At 46.4% G+C, this 19,561-nt stretch overlaps 1 pseudogene; it reads left to right on the top strand.

Annotated features, from left to right (window-relative positions):
* The first annotated feature begins 7,807 nt into the window (after positions 1-7,807).
* On the top strand, positions 7,808-17,315 carry LOC147452645 (uncharacterized; annotated as a pseudogene).
* The last annotated feature ends 2,246 nt before the right edge of the window (positions 17,316-19,561 follow it).

The following is a 19,561-nucleotide window of genomic DNA, read 5'->3' as shown; positions in this document are numbered from 1 at the left end:
AAGCCAATACCAGAATGATCGAAGAGAGAACCAATTAAAATAACTAAGTACCAAAAGGTTACAAAGGAAGTACGAACATAGCAGTTAGTGTTCGATTAAATACCCAAATCGGTTTAAAAAGTACCAAAATAGTCCAAAAATAAGCAAACCACTTTCAAAAAAAAAAACTGAAAAGTACCAAGACATTTAAAGAAGATACCAAAGCACTAAGAAGCATGTACCATAGAAGTCCCAAACTAGAATTGAAAAAGACCAAATGATCAGAAAAGCACCAAAAGTACCATGGATTGTGCCATTATAGAATCCAAAACAAAACAAATAGTACAGTGTAAGACTCAAATATTAGAAACAAGGAAGTACCAAGTAGTTCAAATGAGCACTACCCTTAGTGTTAAATAAAAGTACCAAAACAGTTAGAGAGTACCAAACCGGTCCAAGATAGTACTAAAACCCATAAAAATGTCAGCAAATAAACCAGTCAAGAAGTGAAACATGCCAAATCACCAAACCTTGTGCATAATAAAATCTTTCAATAGTCGTACACAATGCAATAAGCCAGAAATACAATACCTCCTGCTGTTCAACCTCAGCTTGGAGCTTCTTGATATTTTCAGAAACCCCATGCTGTCGTAACAAGCGCCGACTTGCTCCCAGCTCAGCCTCCACCTCTCTAATCTCTTCATCAGGGATAGGTATTTGCTACCACAACACACCGATGCACGCCTCCAGGGTATCAATATCCTCCATCAAACTTTTCGCCACGCCCTCTTTACCCTCATATACCAGTAGATAGCTGGTCCTTGTTTGCTTGAATAGAGGCCTTCAGGTCTGTTAGTTTTGATGACCTTGGATGTGACACCTGCTTTTGGAGTCTTTGGAGAAATGACTCTAAGTCAGGTAGGTAGTCAGCCACTGCCCCTCTGACACCTTGCTCTGGTTCTGTGCAGATGTTGCTGCCACTTTGAGTCATGCAGGCCTTCTTAACTGACTGCGGGATAGTTCCAGGGGAGGAAGCATTTTGCTTCCTCCATGTCTCAACTTGACAATCAAGATCGCCACTCCTTCCCCAAACCGGGCCCATGCTATTCTATGCCATGTTGGGTCTTTTCTCGTTGCATCACATTTCTCGAACGCATAACCCTTAGCAAATTTCGTGGTTAGTTCACTGCATGAAGGGGGTCCCTGATAAACTTTGGAGAATAGAAATCTGCAGTCATCCACCAGATGTGGCCGCAAATGATTTAAATAAATTTTGTTGTTCTTTTGGAAGTTGTACTTGAAAACAAGTAACCACTGCTCGAATGGCAAGTCCTCATTAGTCAGGTCCTTAGGGAGTTTTCCTTCTAGACTAAGGCCATCCTCCTCATGCAAGTCCTCTGCTGTATAACAAAACCTGATTTGTTGAGGGTACTCCTCCATTTTATTCTTACCTGAAATGTCAAACAAATCAAAAATTATTTCAAATCCAAAGTACCACATTTGTTACTGTACATTTAATAACTAATAACTAATGTGTTTACAATATGATTTATCCATACTCTATTTCCACGAAAGTTCAACAATACTCTGCAATAACTTCAGTTTTAATTCTTAGCATATGATATACAAAGCTCTAACATAAAGCTGGGAAACTATAGAACCATGTACATTGTCTCAGCTAAACCTTTCTATCCACAAACATTGAAGCTCCACAACCACTTTTCTAGAATATCCTAGAAAAATACACTTAATACTATAGAGCAAGATGGATAATTAGCATGGTCCAAGTCAATTTTCTAATTTTTCTCTCATATGCATATGGATTACAAATGCGATGCTCCAAGGTATCAAATTTTATACTGAACATTTAAATTCAAAATTTTACACCATCTAAGTAACACAAGTTTGATTCCAATGAATAGCTTACCACGTCTTGACTTGTTGGCAGATTTTGATTCATCCTCATCGACACGGTGTGAGGTCCGTTCGGAGTCGATTTTAGAAGCCTTGAACTATTTTGCACTAGCCCTTGTGTTGGGGCTGCTTTTGTTCTCCAGGTCTGTTTGTTGAGAGGCGGGGGTGGAAGAACCTTTGTTGTTGCTTCTCCCATGGGTGGGCATTCCCTCCTTGGCCTTTCCTTTCTGTTTGCATGTTGAAGGTGACGCTGTGCTGGCAACAACTCCCTTGGCCTTTGGGGTCCTCATGGTGGGAGAACTCACAAGATAGCAGCTCTGCTACAATGCTGAGAGAGAGAGAGAGAGCAGCTCTACTACGAGTCTGAGGGGGGAGAGAGAGATCCCTAGCACTGGAAGAAAGCACTCAATTCAAACGGACGCAGTTCGAACCACTAAATCCACTAATTACACCACTACTCTCACACAGGCTAGCCCATTGTGAAACTGCACGACTCGAATTCCAAAACTTTTGGGCCTCAAAACTTTCCCTCCAAAGGAGACCAAACAGGTGGAAAAAAAATTGGCACTTTTTTGTACCACCATCCTTTGCTTTCAGCCAGTAAGAGAATGGGAGGCGAAGAGGGCCTCTTTATTTGGAAATTTAAGGATTCAAAGATCCAATATTAAGAAAGCAATCAAATGACAAATGTTGAATTCAAACATGCAAAACGGCTAGTTTATTTGAAATAAATTTTTTTTCCCAAAATGAAGTTTAAAATCTAGCAGGAAAAACCATATCATGTAACATATCTTTGGAAAGAGCTCGGCGTGTAGATTGCTAATCTATAATCTCTGCTCAAATCGGAGATCGTATGTAGAAGTTATGGAAGAAAAAAAATCATAAAGTTGTCCACCCTCTTTTTTGGAGGACAAGGTGCATCCTTTCACCACTCTTACAGCTCTCTTACACACCCACCATTCTTGCACACATGGCGTACACCTATTCGTCAAAATGTTAATCACCTCCATAATCTCATGGAAAATAAAGGGGCCCTCCTAGACCCCATCCTCTTCCTAATACCCCCTTCTTTTCTCTGCTTGTGTGCATGTGTTTCCCGGCGTGTGTTTCCTCCCAAGTTTGTTGTGCAAAGAGAGCTAGAGAGAGGCTATGTGCGTGTGGAAGGCTATGAATTTGGCAGAGCAGAATGATTGGGTTTGTTTGGTGCATTGCAAAGCGTGTGTGTGTATAGTCGTGTGAAGACGGTGGTTTGGTTGTAGATAGAGTCAAGTTTTGAAGGTGAACTCTAGTGGGTTGGGGCACTGTGTATAGCCTGGGTAATAGTGAGGCATTGTGTTGTGTGTTGGGTGTGTTCCCCTTCCCCCTCTCCAACGTCGTGGAAAAGCGAACATGTACGCTTTTGGTATGCAGAGTACGTGGTGGTGGAGGCATACAATTTGTGATGTTCGTAAGCACCATGCAAGCTGTTGTGTGAGGAAGCAAAGGATGAAAAGAGAGAGGGGGGGAGGGAGAGGGAGGGAGATGGAAGGAGAGAAGGGGACAGGGGGGAGAGGGAAAGAAAGGGGAGGAGGAGGAGAGAAGGGGGCAGGGAGGGGGGGAGAGAGAGAGAGAGAGAGAGAGAGAGAGAGAGAGAGAGAGAGAGAGAGGGAGGAGGAGGAAGGAGGAGGAGAGAACAAAGGTTTTTTTTGGTTTTGGGGGGGAGAGGGGGGGTTGAAAAAGTGGATTTTTAGTCCTTGTAGGTTTTAAAATGTCAAAAAAAATTTGATATGTATATATGTTGGGGGGAGTTTTAAGTAAAAAATAAGTAAAAATGGCTTTTGGAAAAAAGTCAAATTTTGGCCCTTAGTGACCCATGTTTTTGCTGATGTGGCGACACCCCTTTACTCCCTTCACTTTCAAAAAGCTAGAGAGAGAAAGTGAACTCCTATATCCACATCCTACTTGTGTCTTAAAAAAAGGCTAGAAAAGCCTACTCAAACTAAGCTCCTTGAATGCCCTTGTGTCCTAACCCTACACAACATTAGCCTTAATCCCTCAAAATTAGAATTCCTTACAAGGCCTATGCAAAGTCCATATTTCTCCTAATGAGTTGTGCTATTGGGATTTTAAGATCCTCCCAGAACTCTTTGAAGAACTATGTAGTTAGTCCATCCCACAACACAAAAAACTTTTCCTTCCCCATAGCCTGTAAGGCAATCCAACATTCATCGATAGAGATAGGCATCTTCAATGCTTTTGCTTCAGTAGGTAGTAGGTATTGACCGCCGGTTTTCAAAACCGCGACCGCAAGAACCATACCCCAAGAAGGGGAAAGCATATTACCAAAGGAAAAACAAAAAAAAGGGAAAGTTCTTTAACATTAATCACCCCTCTAGTCTTAACCACTAGCGGGCCGCTCGGCTTCGCCAATTCTCTCTCTCTCACTTACTCTGCCACTGCATCACTTGGCCCAGTGGGCGCATAAGACGGGATACCACTGTCACACCCCTCTGGTGGGTCGCCAAGCATTTTGTATATTCTCTCTCTCTCTCTCTCTCTCTCTCTCTCTTAAATATTCTCTCTCTCTCTCTCTCTCTCTCTCTCTCTCTCTCTCTCTCTCTCTCTCTCTCTCTCTCTCTCTTTGCTCGTCCATATCCCAGCCCTAGCAGGCCACCATACTATATCTCCATCTCTTTCCTCTCGTTCACACCCCCTCGGCTTCACTCTCCTCCCTATACACCCCCCTGTTTTCTTCCCACCGGCGGACCACCACCCTACCTCTTCCCCTCAACACCCCCCCCCCCCCCCCCCCCCTCACTCACACACTCTCTCTCACCTCCCTCACGGTGGGAACCCTCCATAAGGAAAATACTCTCTCTCTCTCTCTCTCTCTCTCTCTCTCTCTCTCTCTCTCTCTCTCTCTCTCTCTCTCTCTCTCTCTCTCTCTCTCTCTCTCTCTCTCTATGTATAACTCCAAACCCCCCCCCCCTTCTTTTTCTATTGACTATACCCCCCCCCCCCCCCCCCCCCCCTTCCTCACCCTCTGTCAGCTACACCCCATCCGGGACTCGCGCTCATCCACACCCTGTCTTACTCGCGCCCTCTGCATCGCCACAGCCACACGAGCACTCTATCTTCCCCCCTACTCCTTATCCTCACGATCACCCTCCCAACCGCTCGCACTCTCACCCTATATCGGGCAGCCCATGCGAGCGCATCAATAACCGGAAGCTCTCTCTCTCTCTCTCTCTCTCTCTCTCTCTTCTCTCTCTCTCTCTCTCTCTCTCTCTCTCTCTCTCTCTCTCTCTCTATCACACACACACACACACTCCACACTCAGCTCATCTGGGTCTATCACCCGCTCACCCTCGTCGGCGCATGCTGGCCCATCTTCCGCTGTCTCTCCCCGTCGCGCTCGCCGTGAGCAGCCCAGCGGGCGCTCACTGCGCAGGGTAAATACAGCGGGCGCAGGGTAAATACACACACACACACACACACTTTTCACCCCCATTGCAGTGACACACACACACACCCCTCGTACACACTCTCCCTATCTCACTCACGCCTCTGTGTCGCCGATTCTCTGCAGTAAGAAATATATATATATGAGTGTGTGTGTGTGTATGTGTGTGTGTGTGTGTCATCACACTCGTTCCCACGCACATTGGCTGACACACATATACACTCACACACTCACGCTCACGCACTCACACATATACATGAAGGTATATACGCACACTCACAAAAAAAAGAAAAAGAAACCAAACGACATCGACATCGACAAAAGAAGGAAGACGACCAAAATCTCGCGACACCGACACCAAAACAAGCAAAGGCGTCGAAGGCATGTCCCAGCCGACCCCGAAAGAGACAAACGCGCTACACCGATGCACCAGCGAGGCTGCCATTCACCGGCATTACGTCCACGACGCCCTCTTCAGTAAAAACCGTAGGTTATCATCATATTCCCCAGTTTCAACCAAATCTTGTAACAAAATCCCAAACTTGTAAATTCTCATCTATCTAGGTGATGGTCACAAAGTCCCACCTAGAGGTTTTCCTTATAGTATTTTCCAAGACAAGCAAGGGTCAACCACCCAGTGCCCACCGCCTTGCTTTGTCTCCCCTGATTAGATTACCCTATTCAAGCCAGATTACCCTAACCTAAAGCAGCTAGCACGTATAAAAAGGCACTTAGAGGTCACTATCGGGGGGGGGGGGCAAGTTCATGAGAGGTCAGCACTTGGTAGTATTTTGGTGGGAGGAATTGGCAACATTTGCATTACAAAAGAGGGGACTTAGTGTATTGGTTTTCTTTGGGAATTGTATTATATAAAAGAAGGTATCTCCACATCTTGACTCCAACGGTCAATGTACACACATTCATGTTAGGAAGTTTCCATGTCAATGAGTCATCTCTAGAGAACGCACCGAGTAGGTTCACTATCTTCCCTCTATCTCTCTATCACCATGACATTCCACCTCGCCGAAAATAAGGTTGCTGTAAATATGGCAAGAGAATAATTCTCCCTCACACCCCCAAGGGTTTTCATCACCTGTCTATTCTGTGTGTGTGTGTGTGTGTGTGTGTGTGTAGAGTTCGTGATATTTCAAATCACTGTTGTCTGCGTCCTAGCCGCTCAAAGCTAGGTGGTGCCCGCTATTCGCTTTACCATTACCTGGCTCGTGGCATGCAATAAGGAAAAAATATATATATATGTATATGTCACCACGCTCGTTCCCACGCACATTGGTCGACACACATATACACTCACACACTCACACTCACGCACTCACACATATACATGCATGTATATACGCACACTCACAAAAAAAAAAAGCGAACGACATAGTCATCGACAAAATAAGGAAGACGACCAAAATCTCGTGACACCGACACCAAAACAAGCAAAGGCGCCAAAGGCATGCCCCCGACCGACCCTGAAAGAGATGAATGCGCTACATCGACGCACCAGTGAGGCTGCCATTTACCGGCATCGCGTCCATGACGCCCTCTTCAGTAAAAGCCGTAGGTTATCATCATTTTTTCTAGTTTCAACCAAATCTTGTAAAAAAATCCCAAACTTGTAAATTCTCATCTCTCTAGGTGTGATGGTCACAAAGGCCCACCTAGAGGTTTTCCTTATAATATTTCCCAAGACAAAGCAAGGGTCAACCACCTAAGGCCCACCACCTTGCTTTGTCTCCCCTGATTAGATTACCCTAATCAAGCCATATTATCTTAACCTATAGTAGTCAGCACCTATAAAAAGACACTAAGAGGTCACTATCGGGGGGGGGGGGGGGGCAAGTTCATGAGAGGTCAACACTTGGTAGTATTTTGGTGGAAGGAATTGGCAACATTTGCATCACAAGAGAGGGGACTTAGTGTAGTGGTTTTCTTTGGGAATTGTATTATGTAAAAGAAGCTATGTCCACATCTCGACTCCAACGGTTGATGCACACACATTCATGTTAGCAAGTTTCCATGTCAACGAGTCATCTCTAGAGAATGCACCAAGTAGGTTAACTTTCTCTCCCTCTATCTCTCTATCACCATGACATGCCACCTCGTCGGAAATAAGGTTGTTGTAAATATGGCAAGAGAATAATTCTTCCTCACACCCCCGAGGGTTTTCATCACCTGTCTATTCTCTCTCTCTCTCTCTCTCTCTCTCTCTCTCTCTCTCTCTCTCTCTCTCTCTCTCTCTCTCTCTCTTTGTGTAGAGTTCGTGATATTTCAAATCACTGTTGTTTGTGTCCTAGCCGCTCAAAGCTAGGTGGTACCCCCTATTCGCTTTACCATGACCGGCTCGTGGCGTGCATCGGCTCACGATGTTTTAGAGGCCGTCGGGGTGCATGTCACGCTTTGCGCTCGTCATTTGGCGCCCCCACTGAGGAGGGCTATCATTGTGTCAACCAAAGCACACTGTCAATGAGTGCTAGCAACGACGGCAGCGAAGGGGCTGAAATTGTCTACACCGACATTCACAATGAGGAAGTCGTCCATATCAAAGGAGGAAGGAAAACGGTAAGGCCTCTCTTTCCTAAGGGAACTCCAATCAAAGGTATAGTCTCTACTCCAAAATGTCCTAAAGGGGATGCTCGAGCCAAAGGTAAGGAAAGGCTAAGCCAGTCTAGATACACATGACCCCAAGGGAAGAAGCATCTGGCCAAGTGAGTGCTTCAAGCTCGGAGAGCCGGGTCTTACCCAATTTGCCAAAGAGAAGGTCATCCGAGGCTAAGCGGCAGAAGGTCGTCTACTGATTCGCACGACGCATGGGAGTACTGCCAATCCATTTCGACAATCCTAAAGCAGAAGTGGTGAGAAGATTTCCATGCCCTAGGGAGGAGTGGTTCGGCTACTGTTCTGACTGTTTTGGAGGACGGGTAGAGGGTCTTCCTTCTCTCCCCATACAACTTATCCTGAAGAAGCTCTTTACCACAGGTGACACCTAGTGGGCTGGAGACGAGTTGCAGCTGAATGGAGTGGAGTTCATGCAACACGCCAAATATGGTAATTATTTGTAGTTGCTGCTAGCCAAGAGGATGGGAGTAGTCAGACGCGTCGCCATCACCCCGTACGTGCTGAACAACGAAGGAAAAGTAGAGTCCATGAAAGGCGCCAACCTCCTGTGGATGTGCCGACTCATCAACACCGGAATGATAAGAGTATAAGTAAGTGCTCCACCCTTTGTGCATGATGGAAAACGGGCCAACAACGTTCCCATTTAGATTTCTGCAGCATATGCATGTGAATATTTATGTAGATAGAAAAATCTTCTACCAACAAAATATTGTGTATCTATTTGGTGTTGCGGTGCTAGGAGAAATCCTTAGCTCCCCAAATCCTATCATTCTCCCCATATTGTATTACCACCACTCCTTCAATGTTTCCATCTTTATCGTGTTTTAATCTATCCGCCCAACCCTGTAAAAAGCCGCTATCAGCCGCTACTGTCATTATTTTTTTATTTTTTTTAAAGTTTGTAATTTCCTGAGTGGAGAGTGTTTCTTTCCCCACGTTCAGTGGAAAGAAGGGAGAAGATGTCACCACCGACTTTCTGGACGATTTCGACATCGCTTGTGTGGTTTCCAACAAGGATGACGACGCATCACGGCTTTGAATTTTTCCACTACTAATGAAAGTAGAGGCCAAATCCTAGTACAATGCTTTGCCCCAAGCTACCAAAAATGCATGGATGTGTTACGTGTTGTCTTTGTGAAGAGGTTTGGTGGAGGCACAACCTCGGAGAAGCTATGGAAGCTACTGACGGAATTGAAGCAGGTAGGGCTGCTTGAGTATGCCACCTACGAGTCCAAGTTTGTGGATCTATGGGAGAGATGGGTTGCCTCACTGGAGGAAGGTTAAGGAGCGCCTAATTTCCTAAAGAAGGACTATTTCATTGCTTGCCTGTGGTCGCCGCTTAAGGAGAGGGTGAAGGGAAGGTTTCTTGCAACATATGAGTTGGCAGTAGAAGTAGCCCGCCTTAAAGACAAGAAGCTGCGCATGCAAGCAAGAGTCAATGAGTCAGAGGAATCAAGATCAGTCCGACTAACCCCAGTGACTGTAACAGTCATTCATTGAGCCCAACCACAAGAGGCATCAGAAGAACAACAAGACCTGCTGAGTCGCATCACTACCCAACTCGAGAGTTTATCCGTGCATCTGGTGCAGCAAGGGCATGCACTTGTCAGAAATCCAGAACAAGGAAGAGGACAACGAAGGCAAAACCAAGAGTACCACTACTACAATTGCGGGGAAGACGACCATGGCATGTACTACTGCCCACATCCAAGAAGGAAAAATTTCAATAGAGGAGGGAGACAGAATCAGATCTCTCCACCAAGGGCAAGACCACCACCACCCAGGCAACCAAGGCTAATTCCACCAGTCCAAATCCTTCGACCACCTATACAACAACAAGAACCACCACCACCTCTTATTCCACCGCTACCCCCACCACCTGCTGTAAACCAAGCGGTGAGTGTTATTAGCTTGGAAGCTAAAGGGAAGGCAAAGGTAGAAGAACCTGTTTGAGAGAAGCACAAAGGGAAGGAAAAGGAAGAAGAACCAGTTCAAGAGAAGCACAAAGGGAAAGCAAAAGTTGAAGAAGTGGATGCCATGGGAGTAAAGCGTGCCAGGCACGAAGAAGCCTCTCAAAAAGAAGAGAAAATGAAAGGGAAAGGCGAGTCTAGCAAGCAAGCAGCTAAACCGCGACGAAAGATAGACATCATGTATTTTTCACTATGTGAGTATACTAAACCCTATGACTTAGTTCAGGATGTGTTGATGCAGGGCCCGAAGATAACTTGGCCCCAATTACTCCATTTTGCACCAAGGATGAGGAGGCAATGGACAAAGATGGTAAGTACAAGGAAATCAAGACCAAGGATAACTGGGGCTATCTCTGGGAGGGATCTCGACGACATCCTACCAACTATGGATGCCCACATCAAGGGGCAACGAATCTCAAACGTCTACATAGATTGTGGAGCAAAAATATGCATCATGAGTGAAAGAATGATGCACCATCTAGGTCTAGAGGTGAGTAGGCCGGCACCCTGCCGAGCCAAAATGGCAAACAACGTAAGAGTGAAATGCATAGGCATTGTGAATGCGGTCAAAGTAAAAGCATTCAATACAGAAGTGGAGGTAGACATTTTTGTCATGCCACACAAAGGGGAGCTACCCTATCATTCTTGGGAGACCCTGGCTCATGGCTATGGAAGCTAAGCAAGACTGGAGTACCAAAATGATTCAGATGAAGGACGCTAAAGGGAAGTCCATATTCAACGACATGAGGACTGGGAAACAACGCAACATGATTTTGGAGATTTTAGAAGATGAGTCCACCAGTGACTATTTGTCCACCTCAGGAGAAGAGACAACAACAACCGAAGAGAGTGACAATAAATCTAAGTGATGGGGATCATCCTTAAAGACCCAAAAATATTGACACAATCTGAAGCACCCCCAACAAACCAAGAGGAACCATCAGGTACACAATCCGTAGAGGATGCAAGTAAGTTACATCGGATTCTCTCAAATGAGTTAATTGATGAAGAGAGGAAGGAATATGTCTCCATGCTAGGTGAATTCACTACACTGTTCATTGATGGCTATGATAAGCTCACAGGAATCACAGTAGTACAACACCGCATAAAACTCAAGGAAGGAAGTAAACCCGTAGTGCGAAAGCTCAAAAGACTTGGGGTAATCCAACAAGAGGCTCTACTCAAAGAAGTCAATTGTTTGCTACAAGCAGGTTTCATCTACCCCGTCGAAGACTCAGAATGGGTCTCTCCAGTAGTAGTCACACCAAAGAAGAATGGCAAGTGGAGAGTCTGTGTGGCAGGTCATGAGCACTACACAGTATGTGATGGCTACTCACGATACTTTCAAATTAGCATTGTGGAAGAGGACCAGAAAAAGACAACCTTCATAACAACTTGGGGATGCTTTGCTTACAGAGTGATGCCTTTTGGCCTCACCAACACTCCGGCCACATTTCAGCGCTATGTGACCTTTGTCTTCCAACCATACTTTGGAACGTCAAAACGGGTTTTCATAGATGATTTTTGTATCCATAGTTCAGGCTCCCTCCATCTGAGAAAAGTCTATGATGGCTTGACCAGGATGCAAACCTTGGGTGGCTAGCTCAACGTAGATAAGTGTCACATTGGTGAAATCAAAGTCACTCTCCTTGGCCATGTAATTTCAGCAAAAGTGATTGAGGCGGACCCTAGCAAGATTCAAGCTTTGGTATCTTTGTCATCACCCACCACAGCTAAGAAATTGTTTTCTTTCCTTCAGAAGGTAAGATACTTAAGAAGGCTCATCCATTTGCTATCTCAAGTGGTTCTCCCTCTACAACAAGTCACCCAGAGGGATGTCTTCTCATGGAGTGAAGAAAATGAGCAGCAATTTATCGAGGTGAAGCAAATCCTAGCTACGCTTCCCACCATTTCACCCCCCAAGTGGGACGATCCATTCTGTGTGAGCCCCAGTGTAGGAAGTGATACACTCGGAGCCATACTAATTCAAAAGGACCCCCAAACTTCTTTCATACATCCTATTTACTTCTCTAGTCGTGTCATGACCCCATCAGAAAAGGGATTCACCGCAATAGAACACATGGTTCTCGCACTGATGTTTGCTACCACAAAGTTCCGCTCCTATCTTCGCCTAGACCCTTTGTAATTCTGACAATGGAGGAGGTCTTTCTGTATGTAATGCGACACATGGATGTCTCATCTAGGCTCTCTAAATGGCTAGTTAGGTTACAAGAGTTTGAATACACCATGCAAGTAGAAAAATCCACCAGGGCTAGTTTAGCGGGTATTCTTACTCATCGCCACTATGAGAAGAAGATGAAGGTCAACCCGGAAGCAAAAGAACAGACACCAATGGTAGAAAGTCCTAAACTAGAAAGAGCTCACTCTCTTTTCTTTGACGGAGTATACAAAAGAACAGTGGACCAGTCTGCAGCTGGCATAGTCATTTTCAATGAGCAACGGGAAAGGGTATTCTCCATCGGATAGCTATTACACTCCCACTCCAACAACGAAGCAGAGTATGCAGATTTAATTCTTGAGTTAGAACAATGTATTTTGCAAGGGATTCAACGCCTAAATGTGTTTGCTAATGCTTTGCTTCTGATAAAGCAGATAAACGGCACTTGGGTTTGTAAAAATCAAGTTTTACTTGGTCAACTACGCCAAGTTCAGGATCTTTTAAGGAAGTTTTAAGCAGTGTAACTATTTCATGTCCCCAGGACAGAAAATCAAGAGGCAGATGCTCTAGCCAAGGAAAGAATACAAGACGTTCCCATAGGAGCAATCAAACTGAAACTACCCATCTTCCAAGGTAGTGATGCTATGCATTATATCATCAGCTTTGTAGATACAGGAGAATGTCCTGAAGGGTACACTAAAGGCTAGAAACAGTGGCTGGTAAGGAAGGCTACAAGATACCGCCTTGTAAACGACCACTTGTATTGTAAGGGCAAGGATCAGATTCTTAGGCGAGTGCCAACCTCCAGTGAGATCACGGAGGTCATTTCAAGTTGCCATGATGGTGTCTGCGGCGGTCATTTTGCTTTAGATATCACCAGCCAAAAGATTCTACAGGCAGGATACTCTTGGCCTAGTCTGAATAGGGATGTACATCATTGGTGTAAAACATGCAAGGCTTGTCAAGTGGCCAATGATCGCACACTTACCTATGAGCCACAGACTCCTATCATCTCATATGGTCCATTTGAGAAATGGGGAATAGATGCAATTGGTCAGCTACCAAGGGCCCAATTAGGAAAACTATACATCCTAGTTGGTCTAGACTACATGACCTGATGGGCGAAAGCAACAACAACCACCCCCATCACAACCCAAGAGGTAGCAAAGTTCATATTTGAGCACATCTGTTGCCGTTTTGGCACTCCTCTAGAGATAATATCAGATAGGGAACCAGGTTTCAGAGGCGATCTGGTGAGAGAACTGATGAAAAAGTTAGGCATCACACACCGACATTCCACACCATACTATCCACAGTGTAATGGCCTAGTAGAAAAGGTAAACGGAATGATCTGCAAAATCATCACAAAGCAGGTGAACAACCACACAGGAGACTGGGATAAACATCTCACGGCTGCTCTATGGGCCTACCGAACGACGTTCCGAACATCATTAGGTTTCGCCCCTTTCCATCTAGTTTACGGAAAGGAGGCAATTATACCCATTGAGGTATAGATAGCCAGCTTACGAGTCATGGCTAGCCAATTACAACGCCCAATTTTAAATCTCCACAACCACATCCTGGATCTAGAAAGGCTCCAACTAGATAGGGAAGATGCAACCAATCACTATGCATCACAGGCAGAGCGACGCCGGCTCACCTTCAATCAAGGGCTCAAGGAAAAGGGCGTGGAAAAGGGCATGTTAGTGTTGAGATACGACAACATATTTGATACCAGGAAGGACAACAAATTTCAACCCCGATGGGAAGGACCATTCATTGTCAAAAGGCGCTATGACAACGGCAGCTATAAGCTGATGGAAGCAGATGGGAGAATTCACAAGACTAGAGTCAATGGATGGAGGCTAAAAAGGTATTTCCTTAGGTTTGATCCAGAGTTCATGCTAGATATTCTAGAAGAGAGAGAACACTCCAACTCCACAACTAAAGAATCAGAGGTAGGGCTAGAAGCATGAATGCCTCTAGCCAAATGGGAGGGCTAATGACGGCCGGTTTTCAAAACCGTGACTGCAAGAACCATACCCCAAGAAGGGGAGAGCGTATTACCAAAGGAAAAACAAAAAAAAACGGAAAGTTCTTTAACATTCACCACCCCTCTAGGCTTAACCACTAGTGGGGCACCACCAATTTGGCCACACCTCTCCATTATCGCAAGAAGACAGAGTCTCTCTCTCTTACTGCTCGGCTCCGCCAATTCTCTCTCTCTCTCTCTCTCTCTCTCTCTCTCTCTCTCTCTCTCTCTCTCTCTCTCTCTCTCTCTCTCTCTCTCTCTCTCTCTCTCTCTCTCTCTCTCTCTCTCTCTCTCACTTACTCTGTCGTTGTGTCACCTGGCCCAGTGGGCGCATAAGACGGGATACCACTGTCACACCCCTCCAGCGGGCCGCCATGCATTTTGTATATTCTCTCTCTCTCTCTCTCTCTCTTTCAAATATTCTCTCTCTCTCCTCTCTCTCTCTCTCTCTCTCTCTCTCTCTCTCTCTCTCTCTCTCTCTGCTCGTCCATATCCCAGCCCTAGCGGGCCGCCATACTATATCTCCATCTCTTCCCTCTCGTCCACACCCCCTCAGATTCACTCTCCTCCCTATACCCCCCCCCCCCTATTTTCTTCCCATCGGCGGACCATCGCCCTACCTCTTCCCTTATCACCCCCCCCCCCCCCCCCCCCACCCACTCACACACTCTCTCTCACCCCCCCCAAGGTGGGAACCCGCCATAAGGAAAATATACTCTCCCATTCTCTCTCTCTCTCTCTCTCTCTCTCTCTCTCTCTCTCTCTCTCTCTCTCTCTCTCTCTCTCTCTCTCTCTCTCTCTCTCTCTCTCTCTAACTCCAAACCCCCCCCTTCCTTACCCTCTGTTGGCTACACCCCATCCGGGCCTTGTGCTCTTCCACACCCTCTCTCATTCGCACCCTCTGCATTGCCACATCCACACAAGCACTCTATCTTCCCCCCTATTCCTTATCCTCATCATCACCCTCCCAACCCCTTGCACTCTCTCGCCCTGCATCGCGCAGCCCATGCGGGCGCATCAATAACCGGAAGCTCTCTCTCTCTCTCTATCACACACACACACACACACACACCCCACACTCACCTCATCTAGGCCTATCACCCGCTCACCCCCACCATCGCATGATGGCCCATATTCCACTCTCTCTCCCCATTGCTCTCGCCGTGAGCAGCCCAGCGGCGGGCGCAGGGTAAATATACATGCGCACACACACACTTCACCCCCATTGCACTCACACACACACACACACACACACACACACACACACACACACACACACCCCTCGCACACACTCTCCCTCTCTCACTCACGCCTCTGCGTTGCCGATTCTGTGCAGTAAACGAAAAAATAATAATAATTATATATATATATATATATATATATATATATATATGTCATCATGCTCGCTCCCACGCACATTGGCCGACACACATATACACTCACACTCACTCACTCACACATATACATGCATGTATATACGCACACATATACCAACACGTTAATACCAGCATCGCGTCCACAACGCCCTCTTCCGTAAAAACCGTAGGGTATCATCATTTTTCCTAGTTTCAACCAAATCTTGTTAAAAAATCCCAAACTTGTAAATTCTCATCTCTCTAGGTGATGGCCACAAAGGCCCACCTAGAGGTTTTCCTTATAATATTTCCCAAGACAAAGCAAGGGTTAACCACCCAAGGCCCACCACCTTGCTTTGTCTCCCTTGACTAGTTACCCTAATCAGCCAGATTACCCTAACCTAAAGTAGTCAGCAACTATAAAAAGGCACTGAGAGGTCTGTCGGGGGGGGGGGCAAGTTCATTAGAGGTCAGCACTTGGTAGTATTTTGGTGGGAGGAATTGGCAACATTTGCATCACAAGAGAGGGGACTTAGTGTAGTGGTTTGCTTTGGGAATTGTATTATGTAAAAGAAGCTATGTCCACATCTCGACTCCAACGGTTGATGCACACACATTCATGTTAGCAATTTTCCATGTCAATGAGTCATCTCTAGAGAACACACCAAGTAGGTTCACTATCTCTCCCTCTATCTCTCTATCACCATGACGTGCCACCTCGTCGGAAATAAGGTTGCTGTAGTGGTTTGCTTTGGGAATTGTATTATGTAAAAGAATCTATGTCCACATCTTGACTCCGACGGTCAATGCACACACATTCATGTTAGCAAGTTTCCATGTCAATGAGTCATCTCTAGAGAACGCACCAAGTAGGTTCACTATCTCTCCCTCTATCTCTCTATCACCATGATGTGCCACCTCGTCGGAAATAAGGTTGTTGTAATCATGGCAAGAGAATAATTCTCCCTCACACCCCCGAGGGTTTTTATCACCTGTCTATTCTCTCTCTCTCTCTCTCTCTCTCTCTCTCTCTCTCTCTCTCTCTCTCTCTCTCTCTCTCTCTCTCTCTCTCACTCTCATTCACCACCACCCCTCTATGCTTAACCACAAGTGGGCCACCACCAATTTGGCCACCCCTCTCTCCATTATCACCAGAAGACAGAGGTCTCTCTCTCTCCTGCTCGGCTCCGCCAGTCCACCATCTCTCTCTTATCCCTGCTCCTGTGTCATCTAGCCCCAAAGGGCGCATAAAAACACACCGCCACTGTCATATTCCACTGGCGGGCCACCATGCATGGACAAGAATTCTCTCTCTCTCTCTCTCTCTCTCTCTCTCTCTCTCTCTCTCTCTCTCTCTCTCTCTCTCTCTCTCTCTCTCTCTCTCTCTCTCTCTCTCTCTCTCTCTCTCGCATTATTTATACACTCACACACTTTCGCATTTTTTTATCCTCTCTCTCTTACCTCTCGCTCGTCCATACTCCACCGGCGGGCCGCCATACCTCACCCCTCCCTCTTCCCTCTCATCCACACTCCCTCGACCTCACTGTCCCCTCCATCTCTCCCCTCTTGTTTTCTTCCCACCGGCGGGTTGCCGCTCTCTCTCTCTCTCTCTCTCTCTCTCTCTCTCTCTCTCTCTCTCTCTCTCTCTCTCTCTCTCTCTCTCTCTCTCTCTCTCTCTCTCTCTCCCCTTGACCCTCCTCATCTTCCCCCCTCTTTCAGCCCACCATGCAAGCATCCCGAGACCACACTCTCTCTCTCACGCTCCTCTTGTTCAGGCCTGCAGGGGCAGAGCATAATTCTTTCTCTCTCTTTCTCATAACACACGCACACACCCACTTCACCCATCCCTCACCCACTCACCCCCGCCATCACTAAGCTCTCTTCCGCTCTCTCACTCTCTGTCGCGCTCTCTGTACCAGCAGGCCCAAAGGCTCCGCAATCGGAAACACACACACACTCATTCCCACTCACACACACACACACTCTTCACCCCCCCTTTCTTCCAGCTTTCGCGCTCCCTCTCTCTCTCTCAGTCGCGTTCTCACTCTCTGTTTGCCTGCAGCGTAAAAACATTTTCATATATATATATATATAAACATATATATATTACCCCCCACACACGCACACTCTCGCACACACAATTACATACACACACCCACGTGCATACGTGCACTCACATATCCACACATGCATGCGCACGCCATACGCACCCACCAAAAAATAAAAAAAGGAATAATCGACATCGACGCCAAGGAGAAGAAAGACGGCCAAGTCGCGCGCCGCCAACACCGAAACAAGAAAAGACGCCGAAGGCATGCCCCGGCCAACCGCGAAATAACGAAGGTGCTACATGGACGCACCAGCTACGGCCGCCGTTCACCCGCATTGCATCCACGATGCCCTCTTTAGTGAAATCCGTAGGTTGTCTGTTTTTTTCCCAGTTTTCAAACCAAATCTTGTAAAAATCCCAATTTGTAAATTATCACCTCTCTAGGTGATGGCCACAAAGGCCCTCCTAGGAGTTTTCCTATATAATATTCCCCAAGACAAAGCAAGGGTAAACCATCCAAGATCCACCACCTTGCTTTGTCTCGCCTGATTAGAACCCTTAATCTAATCAGATTACCCTAAGCTAAAGCAGCTAGCACCTATAAAAAGGCATTGAGAGGTCACTATCAGGGGGCGGAAATTTCATCAGAGGTCAACACTTGGTAGCATTTTGGGGGGAGGGATTGGCAACACTTCCATCACAAGAGAGGGAATTTAGTGTAGCATTGTGGGAAATGAGCAATATGTAAAGAAGCCATGTCTACACCCTAACTCCAATGGTCGCCACACACACACTCACACTAGCAGAAATTCTCGTGTGTATGAGTTACCTCTAGAGAACGCACTATTAGGCTCACTATCTCTCTCTATCTCTCTATCACCAGGGTTGCCACCTCGTCGAAAATAAGACTTGCTGTAAATATTGCATGAACATAGTTTTCCCTCACACCCCGAGGGTTTTCATCACCTGAATCATTCTCTCTCTCTCTCTCTCTCTCTCTCTCTCTCTCTCTCTCTCTCTCTCTCTCTAGGTGTGTAGAGTTTGTGTTATTCCCAATCACTGTTGTCCGCGTCCTAGCTGCATAGAGCTAGGTGATGCCCCCCCTGTTCACTTCATCATGGCCGGCTCGGCGTGCATCGGCTCCTAGCGTTTTGAGGCCGTCGAGGTCCATGTCGCTCTTTGCGCTCGTCATTTGGTGCCCCCATGGGTGAAGACAACACACATCATCAATCATGGACGAATGGCTGAAAGGATTCTCCAACTGGAGAACGGAGGAGGAGGAGAGTAAAGAGTCATTGACTGCCTTCATTGACGTCCTACTGCCAAACTGTAGTGTCGTCAGTATTCAAGAGGGAAGCTCCCCATCTCGTATTGTTGTTCTAACCGCAAATTGAGAGCATCAGGTGGGAAGGCTATGAAGTGCCATCACTGCTATCAACCAAAGCACACTGTCAATGAGTGCCAGCAACGAAGGTAACGAAGGGGTTGAAATCATCTACATCGACATTCACCGTGAGGAGGTCATCCATATCAAGGGAGGAAAAAGATCGGTAAGGCCTCTCTTTCCTAAGGAAACTGCAAGCAAAGGTATAGCCTCTACTCCTAAGTGGCCAAAAGGGACTTCTCGAGCCAAAGGGAAGGAAGGGCTAAGCTAGTCCAGAGACACATGACCCCAAATGAAGAAGCATCTAGCCACATGAGTGCTTCAAGTTCGGGAAGCCAGGTTATACCCAGTTTTCCAAAAAGAAGGCAATCAACGACGGAAGGTCGCGTACCGATTCGCACGGCACATGCGAGTACTACCAATCCATTTTGACAATCCTGAAGCAGAAGTGGTAAGAAGGTTTCCATGTACTAAGGAGGAGTGGTTCAGCTAGTGCTCTCGCTATTTTGGAGGACGGGTAGAGGGTCTTCCTCCTCTCCCCGTACAGCTCATCCTGAAGAAGCTCTCCACCATGGGTGAAACCTAGTGGTCTGGAGACGAGTTATAGCTGAATGGAGTGGAGTTCATGCAA

The sequence above is a fragment of the Adiantum capillus-veneris genome, chromosome 8, assembly GCF_014529385.1.
Source record: "Adiantum capillus-veneris isolate H3 chromosome 8, ASM1452938v2, whole genome shotgun sequence".
Lineage (NCBI taxonomy): Eukaryota > Viridiplantae > Streptophyta > Polypodiopsida > Polypodiales > Pteridaceae > Adiantum > Adiantum capillus-veneris.
The sequence above is the reverse complement of the archived record's forward strand: the minus strand, read 5'-3'. Positions and strand labels throughout refer to the sequence as shown.